The sequence below is a fragment of the Lolium rigidum genome, chromosome 3, assembly GCF_022539505.1.
Source record: "Lolium rigidum isolate FL_2022 chromosome 3, APGP_CSIRO_Lrig_0.1, whole genome shotgun sequence".
In the NCBI taxonomy this organism is placed as follows: Eukaryota; Viridiplantae; Streptophyta; class Magnoliopsida; order Poales; family Poaceae; genus Lolium; species Lolium rigidum.
In genome coordinates this window covers 65,173,701-65,188,261 of record NC_061510.1, presented here as the reverse complement: position 1 = coordinate 65,188,261, position 14,561 = coordinate 65,173,701, and positions in this window count along the sequence as shown.

The following is a 14,561-nucleotide window of genomic DNA, read 5'->3' as shown; positions in this document are numbered from 1 at the left end:
GTGACACAATCATTCTTAACACTTCTGGACATTGCATAAAGCTACTGGACATTAATGGATCAAAGAAATTCATCCAACATAGCAAAAGAGGCAATGCGAAATAAAAGGCAGAATCTGTCAAAACAGAACAGTTCGTATTGACGAATTTTAAAATGGCACCAGACTTGCTCAAATGAAAATGCCCAAATTGAATGAAAGTTGCGTACATATCTGAGGATCATGCACGTAAATTGGCTTAATTTTCTGAGCTATCTACAGGGAGGTAGACCCAGATTCGTGACAGCAAAGAAATCTAGAACTGCGCAGTAATCCAAATCTAGTACTTACTTTTCTATCAACGGCTTAACTTGGCACAATAAAACACTAAACTAAGATAAGGAGAGGTTGCTACAGTAGTAAACAACTTCCAAGATACAAAATAAAAACAAAGTAATGTAGGTAAAAACATGGGTTGTCTCCCATAAGCGCTTTTCTTAACGCCTTTCGGCTAGGCGCAGAAAGTGTGTATCAAGTATTATCAAGAGACGAAGTGTCAACATCATAATTTGTTCTCATAATAGAATCAAAAGGTAACTTCATTCTCTTTCTAGGGAAGTGTTCCATACCTTTCTTGAGAGGAAATTGATATTTAATATTACCTTCCTTCATATCAATGATAGCACCAACAGTTCGAAGAAAAGGTCTTCCCAATATAATGGGACAAGATGCATTGCATTCAATATCCAGGACAACAAAATCAACGGGGACAAGGTTATTGTTAACGGTAATGCGAACATTATCAACTTTCCCCAAAGGTTTCTTTGTAGAATGATCAACAAGATGAACATCCAAATAACAAATTTTCAGCGGTGGCAAGTCAAGCATATTATAAATTTTCTTAGGCATAACAGAAATACTTGCACCAAGATCACATAAAGCATTACAATCAAAATCTTTAATCTTCATCTTAATGATGGGCTCCCAACCATCCTCTAGCTTTTTAGGAATAGAGGCTTCGCGCTCTAGTTTCTCTTCTCTAGCTTTTATGAGAGCATTTGTAATATGTTGCGTGAAAGCCAAATTTATAGCACTAGCATTAGGACTTTTAGCAAGTTTTTGCAAGAACTTTATAACTTCAGAGATGTGGCAATCATCAAAATTCAAACCATTATAATCTAAAGCAATGGGATCATCATCCCCAATGTTGGAAAAAATTTCAGCAGTCTTTATCACAGTAGCTTCAAATAGCTTTTAGCAGCTTGCAGTTGCTCGCGCTTTGCATTAGAAGTGGAAACATTGCTAACACCAATTCTTTTATTATTAATAGTAGGAGGTGCAGCAACATGTGTAGCATTAGCATTACTAGTGGTGGTAATGGTCCAAACTTTAGCTACATTCTTCTCTTTAGCTAGTTTTTCATTTTCTTCTCTATCCCACCTAGCACGCAGTTCAGCCATTAATCTTATATTCTCATTAATTCTAACTTGGATGGCATTTACTGTAGTAACAATTTTGTTATGATGATTTTCATTAAGCAAAACTTTCGATTTCAAAAGATCAACATCAGCAGCAAGACTATCGACTTTAGAAGCAAGTATATCAATTTTCCCAAACTTTTCTTCAACAGATTTGTTAAAAGCAGTTTGTGTACTAATAAATTCTTTAAGCATGGCTTCAAGTCCAGGGGGTGAACTCCTATTATTGTTGTAAGAATTCCCATAAGAATTACCATAGCCGTTGCCATTATTATAAGGATATGGCCTATAGTTGTTACTAGAATTGTTCCAGTAAGCATTGTTGTTGAAATTATTATTTCTAATGAAGTTCACATCAACATGTTCTTCTTGTGCAACCAATGAAGCTAATGGAACATTATTAGGATCAATATTAGTCCTATCATTCACAAGCATAGACATAATAGCATCAATCTTATCACTCAAGGAAGAGGTTTCTTCGACTGAATTTACCTTCTTACCTTGTGGAGCTCTTTCCGTGTGCCATTCAGAGTAGTTGATCATCATATTATCAAGAAGCTTTGTTGCTTCACCAAGAGTGATGGACATAAAGGTACCTCCAGCAGCTGAATCCAATAAATTCCATGAAGAAAAATTTAGTCCTGCATAGAAGGTTTGGATGATCATCCAAGTAGTCAGTCCATGGGTTGGGCAATTTTTAACCAAAGATTTCATTCTTTCCCAAGCTTGAGCAACATGTTCAGTATCTAATTGTTTAAAATTCATTATGCTACTCCTCAAAGATATAATTTTAGCAGGGGGATAATATCTACCAATAAAAGCATCCTTGCATTTAGTCCATGAATCAATACTATTCTTAGGCAAGAGATAGCAACCAATCTTTAGCTCTTCCTCTTACCGAGAAAGGGAACAATTTTAATTTTATAATGTCACCATCTACATCCTTATACTTTTGCATTTCACATAATTCAACAAAATTATTGAGATGGGCAGCAAGCATCATCAGAACTAACACCAGAAAATTGCTCTTGCATAACAAGATTCAGTAAAGCAGGTTTAATTTCAAAGAATTCTGCCGTAGTAGCAGGTGGAGCAATAGGTGTGCATAAGAAATCATTATTATTTGTGGTTGTGAAATCACACAACTTAGTATTTTCAGGGTTGGCCATTTTAGCAACAGTAAATAAAGCAAACTAGATAAAGTAAATGCAGGTAACTAATTTTTTTGTGTTTTTGATATAGCAAACAAGATAGCAAATAAAGTAAAACTAGCAACTAATTTTTTTGTATTTTGATTTAGTGCAGCAAACAAAGTAGTAAATAAAACTAAGCAAGACAAAAACAAAGTAAAGAGATTGAGAAGTGGAGACTCCCCTTGCAGCGTGTCTTGATCTCCCGGCAACGGCGCCGTAAAAAGCCGCTTGATACGCGTTCAACACGCGTCCGTTGGGAACCCCAAGAGGAAGGTGTGATGCGTACAGCGGCAAGTTTCCTCAGCATGAAACCAAGGTTATCGAACCAGTAGGGAGCCAAGAAGCACGTTGAAGGTTGATGGCGGCGGGATGTAGTGTGGCGCAACACCAGGGATTCCGCGCCAACGTGGAACCTGCACAACACAACCAAAGTACTTTGCCCCAACGAAACAGTGAGGTTGTCAATCTCACCGGCTTGCTGTAACAAAGGATTAACCGTATTGTGTGAAAGATGATTGTTTGCAGAAAACAGTAGAACAATATTGCAGTAGATTGTATTTCAGTAAAGAGAATTGGACCGGGGTCCACAGTTCACTAGAGGTGTCTCTCCCATAAGATAAACAACATGTTGGGTGAACAAATTACAGCTTGGGCAATTGACAAATAAAGAGGGCATGACCATGCACATACATATCATGATGAGTATAGTGAGATTTAATTGGGCATTACGACAAAGTACATAGACCGCCATCCAACCGCATCTATGCCTAAAAAGTCCACCTTCAGAGTTATCATCCGAACCCCTCCCAGCATTAAGTTGCAAAGTAACGTACAATTGCATTAAGTATGGTGTGTAATGTAATCAACAACTACATCCTTAGACATAGCATCAATGTTTTATCCCTAGTGGCAACAAGCACAACACAACCTTAGAACTTTCTGTCACCGTCCTGGTGTCAATGCGTGCATGAACCCACTATCGAGCATAAATACTCCCTCTTGGAGTTACAAGCATCTACTTGGCCAGAGCATCTACTAGTAACGGAGAGCATGCAAGATCATAAACAACACATAGATATAACTTTGATAATCAACATAACAAGTATTCTCTATTCATCGGATCCCAACAAACGCAACATATAGAATTACGAGATAGATGATCTTGATCATGTTAGGCAGCTCACAAGATCCGACAATGATAGCACAATGGGGAGAAGACAACCATCTAGCTACTGCTATGGACCCATAGTCCAGGGGTAGACTACTCACACATCACTCCGGAGGCGACCATGGCGGCGTAGAGTCCTCCGGGAGATGATTCCCCTCTCCGGCAGGGTGCCGGAGGCGATCTCCTCGGATCCCCCGAGATGGGATCGGCGGCGGCGGCGTCTCTGGAAGGTTTTCCGTATCGTGGCTCTCGGTACCGGGGGTTTCGCGACGGAGGCTATTTGTAGGCGGAAGGGCAGGTCAAGAGGCGGCACGGGGGCCCCACACCACAGGGCCGCGCGCCAAGCGGGGGCCATGCCGCCCTAGGGTGTGGCCCCCTCGTGGCCCCTCTTCGTCTCCTCTTCGGACTTCCGGAAGCTTCGTGGCAAAATAGGCCCCCGGGCGTTGATTTCGTCCAATTCCGAGAATATTTCGTTACTAGGATTTCTGAAACCAAAAACAGCGAAAACAAAGAATCGGCACTTCGGCATCTTGTTAATAGGTTAGTTCCAGAAAATGCACGAATATGACATAAAGTGTGCATAAAACATGTAGATAACATCAATAATGTGGCATGGAACATAAGAAATTATTGATACGTCGGAGACGTATCAGTGTCCACTAGTGAAAGTATGATCCCTAGGCCTTGTTTCCAAATACCGTAATCATCACTTGTTTACTGTTCTACTGCATCTGTACTGCCTGCAATATTACCACCATCAACCACACGCCAGTTGTAGCAGCAAGCTATTTTCTGGCGCCATTACTACTGCTCATATACATTCATACCACTTGTATTTCACTATCTCTTCGCCGAACTAGTGCACCTATACATCTGACAAGTGTATTAGGTGTGTTGGGGACACAGGAGACTTCTTGTATTGTGGTTGCAGGGTTGCTTGAGAGGGATATCTTTGACCTCTTCCTCCCTGAGTTCGATAAACCTTGGGTGATCCACTTAAGGGAAAACTTGCTGCTGTTCTACAAACCTCTGCTCTTGGAGGCCCAACACTGTCTACAGGAAAATGAGTGTGCGTAGACATCACATGCTCACGCATGCATATGACTGAACAAAGTCAATTAAGCCTCGATGATTTACTTTGCCTCAGAGTTTTTGTATCACTTTTATGCTTCCGTTAATTTATTTTGCCGCAAGCATGATTATGACAAGCATCGCTCTCTTGATTGTCGCTCCCCGCCTATTGCTAGCCTTCACTTGTACTGAGCGGGAACGCTGCTCGTGCTTCCAAACCCCTGAAAACCAAGTTATCCCAAAGTGTCCACCATAAATACCTATGCTTGGCATTTCAAACCATTCCAAGTAAATTCTCATGCGCTACCTTTAAACCTTCAAAATGCTTCTCAATTTGTGTCAATGTTTTATAGCTCATGAGGAAGTATGTGGTGTTTATCTTTCAACCTTGTCATTTACTTTTGACAGACTTTCATACTAAGAGCTGGCAACGGGGTTCCCAGCCCCAATTAATCAAACTTAATTCTCTTCACATGTTTTGCCCTGATTCATCAGTAAGCAACTTAATATTGCAAATAGACACTCTTTCATGGTATCAGATTGATTGGAAGGCACCCGAGGATTCGGTTAGCCATGGCTTGTGTAAGCAAAGGTTGGGGGGAGTGTCACCCACAATAAAACTAAAGTACATGTGTAAACAAAAGAGAAGAGGGATGATTTACCTTGCTGGTAGAAATAACGTCCTTCATGGGAGCCGCTCTTGGAAGTCTGGTTGACGAGGTAGTTTGAGTACCCATTACCATTCGTTGACAACAACAAACACCTCTCAAAATAATTTTACTCCTGATTTAAAAATGAAAAGTTCTAGCGCATGTTAATCCCTGCTTCCCTCTGCGAAGGGTCAATCTTTTACTTTTATGTTGAGTCACCATCCTTTCTTTGAGCACTTTCTTGAGAGCACAACTGTCATTCTTAGTATAATATGCTTGTCCCAAAATGTGATTGACTGTGGTATAACTTTGATGCTTTTATCTTTGACAATCTCTACTTCTAGTCTTTCCATGAACTTCAGAGGTGCCAGAGCATTTATGTTTTGCTGTACAAATACGGGAAAGCGAGATACCACTTTATTATATCCTTTTATGAACATTGCAATCCTGCTCGATAGACATGATTCATGATGCTTATTATTAATGTGTTGGTACCTTTTCCATGATTGACATAGCTATTAGATGATTTTATTTGCATGTATCTTATTATGAATTGCCTAAGTACTTGTCCATATCATGAGAATATTTACATCATATGAACAAATGTGTTCGTGAAAGTCCTTTTATCGCACTTAGTTGTTAACTGAATTGCTTGAGGACAAGCAATAAGCTAAGCTTGGGGGAGTTGATACGTCCAAAACGTATCTACTTTCCCGAACACTTTTGCTATTGTTTTGCCTCTAATTTGTGTATTTTGGATACAACTAACACGGACTAACGCTGTTTTCAGCAGAATTGCTCAGGTGTCTTGTTTTTGTGCAGAAATTCAACTTTCAAGAAAATCCCCGGAATTTATGTCGAAGGGCTTATTTTTCCAGAAGATTCACGGAGCCAGAAGGGCAGGCCTGTGGGAGGCCCGGGGCCCCCACAAACTAGGCTGGCGCGACCTAGGAGGGGGGCGCGCCGCCCTAGTGTGAGGCCGCCTCGGCCAGCCTCTGACGCCCCCTTCTGGACTATTTAAGGGTTTCGATCTAAAAACGCGAGACGAGAAGTCGAAGTCGACAGAAATCATCCAGAACACCGCCACCATTGCGAAACTCCGTCTCGGGACCAGAAACTCCGTTCTGGCACTCCGCCGGGACGAGGAATTGGAGGATATCATCGCCATCATCACCACCGACGCCTCTCCATCGACCAACCATGTTTCCCCCATCCATGTGTGAGTAATTCCCCCACTTTAGGCTGAAGGGGATGGTAGGGATTGGATGAGATTGGTCATGTAATAGCATAAGATTGTTAGGGCATAGTGCCTAGTGTCCGTAATTGGTACTTTGATGATATTGTTGCAACTTGTTATGCTTAATGCTTGTCACTAGGGCCCGAGTGCCATGATCTCAGATCTAAACATGTTATTGTTTCATGATGATATTCATTTTTTTATGATCTTATCTGCAAGTTGTATACACATGTCGCTGTCCGGAACCCGAGGCCCCAAAGTGACAGAAATTGGGACAACCGAAGGGGAAGGTGATACGCGTACAACACGCGTCTGTTGGGAACCCCAAGAGGAAGGTGTGATGCGTACAGCGGCAAGTTTTCCCTCAGTATGAAACCAAGGTTTATCGAACCAGTAGGAGCCAAGAAGCACGTTGAAGGTTGATGGCGGCGGGATGTAGTGCGGCGCAACACCAGGGATTCCGGCGCCAACGTGGAACCCGCACAACACAACCAAAGTACTTTGCCCCAACGAAACAAGTGAGGTTGTCAATCTCACCGGCTTGCCGTAACAAAGGATTAGATGTATAGTGTGGATGATGATTGTTTGCGTAAAACAAGAGAACAAGATTGCAAGAGATTGTATTTTAGTATAGAGAATTGGACCGGGGTCCACAGCTCACTAGAGGTGTCTCTCCCATAAGATAAACAAGATGTTGGGTGAACAAATTACAGCTTGGGCAATTGACAAATAAAGAGGGCATGACCATGCACATACATATTATGATGAGTATAGTGAGATTTAATTGGGCATTACGACAAAGTACATAGACCGCTATCCAAAGCATGCATCTATGCCTAAAAAGTCCACCTTCAGAGTTATCATCCGAACCCCTCCAGCATTAAGTTGCTAACAACGAGACAATTGCATTAAGTATTGCGCGTAATGTAATCGAGTGACTACATCCTTGAACATAGCACCAATGTTTTATCCCTAGTGGCAACAAAGACATCCATAACCTTAGAGGTTCTTGTCACCCCTCCGCATTCACTGAGACATGAACCCACTATCGAGCATAAATACTCCCTCTTGGAGTTACTAGCATCAACTTGGCCGAGCATCTACTAATAACGGAGAGCATGCAAGATCATAAACAACACATAGACATAACTTTGATAATCAACATAACAAGTATTCTCTATTCATCGGATCCCAACAAACGCAACATATAGAATTACGGATAGATGATCTTGATCATGTTAGGCAGCTCACAAGATCCGACAATTAAGCACAATGGGGAGAAGACAACCATCTAGCTACTGCTATGGACCCATAGTCCAGGGGTAGACTACTCACACATCACTCCGGAGGCGACCATGGCGGCGTAGAGTCCTCCGGGAGATGATTCCCTCTCCGGCAGGGTGCCGGAGGCGATCTCCCGAATCCCCCGAGATGGGATTGGCGGCGGCGGCGCTCTCGGGAAGGTTTTCCGTATCGTGGCTCTCGGCATCGGGGGTTTCGCGACGCAGGCTTTAAGTAGGCGGAAGGGCAGGTCAGAGGCGGCACGAGGGGCCCACACCACGTGGCCGCGCGGCCAAGGGGGGCCGCGCCGCCCTAGGGTGTGGCCACCTCGTGGCCCCACTTCGTCTCCTCTTCGGTCTTCCGGAAGCTTCGTGGCAAAATAGGACCCCGGGCGTTGATTTCGTCCAATTCCGAGAATATTTCGTTACTAGGATTTCGAAACCAAAAACAGCAGAAAACAAAGAATCGGCACTTCGGCATCTTGTTAATAGGTTAGTTCCGTAAAATGCACGAATATGACATAAAGTGTGCATAAAACATGTAGATAACATCAATAATGTGGCATGGAACATAAGAAATTATCGATACGTTGGAGACGTATCGCATCCCCAAGCTTAGTTCTCGCTCATCCCGAGCGGTAAAACGATAACAAAGATAATTTCTGGAGTGACATGCCATCATAACCTTGATCATACTATTTGTAAAGCATATGTAGTGAATGCAGCGATTAAAACAATGTATATGACATGAGTAAACAAGTGAATCATATAGCAAAGACTTTTCATGAATAGTTACTTCAAGACAAGCATCAATAAGTCTTGCATAAGAGTTAACTCATAAAGCAATAATTCATAGTAAAAGCATTGAAGCAACACAAAGGAAGATTAAGTTTCAGCGGTTGCTTTCAACTTGTAACATGTATATCTCATGGATATTGTCAACATAGAGTAATATAATAAGTGCAATATGCAAGTATGTAGGAACCAATGCACAGTTTCACACAAGTGTTTGCTTCTTGAGGTGGAGAGAAATAGGTGAACCGACTCAACAATGAAAGTAAAAGAATGGTCCTCCATAGAGGAAAAGCATCGATTGCTATATTTGTGCTAGAGCTTTGATTTTGAAAACATGAAACAATTTTGTCAACGGTAGTAATAAAGCATATGTATCATGTAAATTATATCTTACAAGTTGCAAGCCTCATGCATAGTATACTAATAGTGCCCGCACCTTGTCCTAATTAGCTTGGACTACCGGATCATCACAATGCACATGTTTTAACCAAGTGTCACAAAGGGGTACCTCTATGCCGCCTCGTACAAAGGTCTAAGGAGAAAGCTCGCATTGGATTTCTCGCTATTGATTATTCTCAACTTAGACATCCATACCGGGACAACATAGACAACAGATAATGGACTCCTCTTTTATGCATAAGCATGTAACAACAATTAATAATTTTCTCATATGAGATTGAGGATATTGTCCAAAACTCGAAACTTCCACCATGGATCATGGCTTTAGTTAGCGGCCCAATGTTCTTCTCTAACAATATGCATGCTTAACCATAAGGTGGTAGATCTCTCTTACTTCGTACAAGACGAACATGCATAGCAACTCACATGAAATTCAACAAAGAGTAGTTGATGGCGTCCCCAGATGAACATGGTTATCGCACAACAAGCAACTTAATAAGAGATAAAGTGCATAAGTACATATTCAATACCACAATAGTTTTTAAGCTATTTGTCCCATGAGCTATATATTGCAAAGGTGAATGATGGAATTTTAAAGGTAGCACTCAAGCAATTTACTTTGGAATGGCGGAAAATACCATGTAGTAGGTAGGTATGGTGGACACAAATGGCATAGTGGTTGGCTCAAGAATTTTGGATGCATGAGAAGTAATCCCTCTCGATACAAGGTTTAGGCTAGCAAGGCTTATTTGAAACAAACACAAGGATGAACCGGTGCAGCAAAACTCACATAAAAGACATATTGTAAACATTATAAGACTCTACACCGTCTTCCTTGTCGTTCAAACTCAATACTAGAAATTATCTAGACCTTAGAGAGACCAAATATGCAAACCAAATTTTAGCATGCTCTATGTATTTCTTCATTAATGGGTGCAAAGTATATGATGCAAGAGCTTAAACATGAGCACAACAATTGCCAAGTATCACATTACCCAAGACATTTATAGCAATTACTACATGTATCATTTTCCAATTCCAACCATATAACAATTTAACGAAGAAGAAACTTCGCCATGAATACTATGAGTAGAGCCTAAGGACATACTTGTCCATATGCTACAGCGGAGCGTGTCTCTCTCCCATAAAGTGAATGCTAGGATCCATTTTATTCAAACAAAACAAAAATAAAAACAAATCGACGCTCCAAGCAAAGCACATAAGATGTGATGGAATAAAAATATAGTTTCAGGGGAGGAACCTGATAATGTTGTCGATGAAGAAGGGGATGCCTTGGGCATCCCCAAGCTTAGACGCTTGAGTCTTCTTAGAATATGCAGGGGTGAACCACCGGGGCATCCCCAAGCTTAGAGCTTTCACTCTCCTTGATCATGTTGCATCATACTCCTCTCTTGATCCTTGAAAACTTCCTCCACACCAAACTTAGAACAACTCATTAGAGGGTTAGTGACAATAAAAATTAACATGTTCAGAGGTGACATAATCATTCTTAACACTTCTGGACATTGCATAAAGCTACTGGACATTCATGGATCAAAGAAATTCATCCAACATAGCAAAAGAGGCAATGCGAAATAAAAGGCAGAATCTGTCAAAACAGAACAGTTCGTATTGACGAATTTTATCGAGGCACCAGACTTGCTCAAATGAAAATGCTCAAATTGAATGAAAGTTGCGTACATATCTGAGGATCACTCACGTAAATTGGCATAATTTTCTGAGTTACCTACAGATAAAACAGCCCAGATTCGTGACAGCAAAGAAATCTGTTTCTGCGCAGTAATCCAAATCTAGTATGAACTTTACTATCAACGACTTTACCTGCACAACAAAACACTAGACTAAGATAAGGAGAGGTTGCTACAGTAGTAAACAACTTCCAAGACACAAAATAAAAACAAAGTACTGTAGTAAAAACCATGGGTTGTCTCCCATAAGCGCTTTTTTTAACGCCTTTCAGCTAGGCGCAGAAAGTGTATATCAAGTATTATCAAGAGACGAAGTGTCAACATCATAATTTGTTCTAATAATAGAATCAAAAGGTAACTTCATTCTATTTCTAGGGAAGTGTTCCATACCTTTCTTGAGAGGAAATTGATATTTAATATTACCTTCCTTCATATCAATGAGTGTAAGAAACATATGTTGAATCACAGGATTAAGATTAACAAATCTAGCTTCTAACGCGTGTACTAAAGAAGCAACAGCAATTTCATAAGTAGGAGCAAGTTCTACCAAGTGTCTATCTTCAAAATCTTCAACCGTACTAATATGAGTGAAAAAATCTTCTATATTATCTTTCCCAAGGATAGACCCTCGCCCTACCGGTACATCTTTAAGAACAAACTTAGAAGGAAACATAGTGAAATAAGTAAAGCAAATACAAGTAACTAATTTTTTTTTTGTGTTTTTGATATAGCAAACAAGATAGCAAATAAAGTAAAACTAGCAACTAATTTTTTTGTATTTTGATTTAGTGCAGCAAACAAAGTAGTAAATAAAACTAAGCAAGACAAAAACAAAGTAAAGAGATTGGGAAGTAGAGACTCCCCTTGCAGCGTGTCTTGATCTCCCCGGCAACGGCGCCAGAAAAAGATTTGCTGGCGTGTAGTTGACGTGGGAGTTAGAAATCTCTGTGGTGTAATTTTCCTTCACGTCCCCGGCAACGGCGCCAGAAAAAGAGCTTGATACGCGTACAACACGCGTCCGTTGGGAACCCCAAGAGGAAGGTGTGATGCGTACAGCGGCAAGTTTTCCCTCAGTATGAAACCAAGGTTTATCGAACCAGTAGGAGCCAAGAAGCACGTTGAAGGTTGATAGCGGCGGGATGTAGTGCGGCGCAACACCAGGGATTCCGGCGCCAACGTGGAACCTGCACAACACAACCAAAGTACTTTGCCCCAACGAAACAAAGTGAGGTTGTCAATCTCACCGGCTTGCTCGTAACAAAGGATTAGATGTATAGTGTGGATGATGATTGTTTGCGAGAAAACAGTAGAACAGTATTGCGAGTGGATTGTATTTTAGTATAGAGAATTGGACCGGGGTCCACAGTTCACTAGAGGTGTCTCTCCCATAAGATAAACAAGCATGTTGGGTGAACAAATTACAGTTGGGCAATTGACAAATAAAGAGGGCATGACCATGCACATACATATTATGATGAGTATAGTGAGATTTAATTGGGCATTACGACAAAGTACATAGACCGCTATCCAAGCATGCATCTATGCCTAAAAGTCCACCTTCAGAGTTATCATCCGAACCCCCTCCGGTATTAAGTTGCTAACAACGAGACAATTGCATTAAGTATTGCGCGTAATGTAATCGGTGACTACATCCTTGAACATAGCACCAATGTTTTATCCCTAGTGGCAACAAGACATCCATAACCTTAGAGGTTCTTGTCACCCCTCCGGATTCACGGAGACATGAACCCACTATCGAGCATAAATACTCCCTCTTGGAGTTACTAGCATCAACTTGGCCAGAGCATCTACTAATAACGGAGAGCATGCAAGATCATAAACAACACATAGACATAACTTTGATAATCAACATAACAAGTATTCTCTATTCATCGGATCCCAACAAACGCAACATATAGAATTACGGATAGATGATCTTGATCATGTTAGGCAGCTCACAAGATCCGACAATTAAGCACAATGGGGAGAAGACAACCATCTAGCTACTCGCTATGGACCCATAGTCCAGGGGTAGACTACTCACACATCACTCCGGAGGCGACCATGGCGGCGTAGAGTCCTCCGGGAGATGATTCCCCTCTCCGGCAGGGTGCCGGAGGCGATCTCCTGAATCCCCCGAGATGGGATTGGCGGCGGCGGCGTCTCTGGAAGGTTTTCCGTATCGTGGCTCTCGGTACTGCGGGTTTCGCGACGGAGGCTTTAAGTATGCGGAAGGGCAGGTCAGGAGGCGGCACGAGGGGCCCACACCACAGGGCCGCGCGGCCAAGGGGGGGGCCGCGCCGCCCTAGGGTGTGGCCACCTCGTGGCCGCACTTCGTCTCCTCTTCGGTCTTCTGGAAGCTTCGTGGCAAAATAGGAACCTGGACGTTGATTTCGTCCAATTCCGAGAATATTTCGTTACTAGGATTTACGAAACCAAAAACAGCGAGAACAACGACAGCGGCACTTCGGCATCTTGTTAATAGGTTAGTTCCAGAAAATGCACGAATATGACATAAAGTGTGCATAAAACATGTAGATAACATCAATAATGTGGCATGGAACATAAGAAATTATCGATACGTTGGAGACGTATCAGAAGGCAGTGATGTGAGGATCACATGTGTTCACGGAGTGTTAATTCTTTGCTCCAGTACTCTATTAAAAGGAGTACCTTAATTTCCAGTAGATTCCCTAGAGGCCCGACTGCCACCGGCTGGTAGGACGAAAGATGTTGTGCAAGTTTCTCATTGCGAGCACGTACGACTAAATATGGAACACATGCCTATGGATTGCTTAGTACTTGGATACCGTTTTATTACTATCTGCAAATGCCCTACTTTGATTGTTACATGAGTTTCTCTCATCCATGCAACGTCGGTTCATCCATCCCTGTGCCTACAGTATTTTAATCCTGCTGTTTACTATAATCACTACTGCTGTCTTTGTTACATTCCTGCTGATATTTCACCACTGCTACTTCTATAAAACTGTTACTACTGATAAACTCTTGCGAGCAAGTCTGTTTTCAGGTGCACCTAAATTGACAACTCCGCTGTTAAGGCTTTCAAGTATTCTTTGTCTCCCCTTGTGTCGAATCAATAAATTGGGTTTTACTTCCCGCGAAGACTGTTGCGACCCCCTATACTTGTGGGTCATCACCCTCCTTGTTGCCTTCCTTGCCGAGGTCGAAGATCTCCTCCGTGCCCTCCGTCGTGCACCGACGACGTCCGTAGAGGACCCGTGCCGCCGGCCGCTCCACCGCCCTCGCGGCCCCGGTGATGTCCTGCCTCCGCGCGAAGGGGGCCCGTCGGGGTGCGCCTCCATCCACCCGCCTCCTTCGACGGCCGGGCGCGGCCGCCACCGCCGGCGCCGGCGGCGGCCGGGAGGGATAGATCGGGCGTGCTCGCTTTTTTTGGGTTAGGATTTCCTCCGGAGCCGCTCGCACGAGCGGCCCGGGAGGGATAGTGCTTCGTACGTTTGCCAACTCGAGGCAGCTTTTTACATCAAACAAAAACCAACATTGCCTACCAAAGAAACATCCCCTACTGAGAACAATCTACGATAGCCGGAGATGACTAGTGCCTAGTCATCACTCTCAAGCCT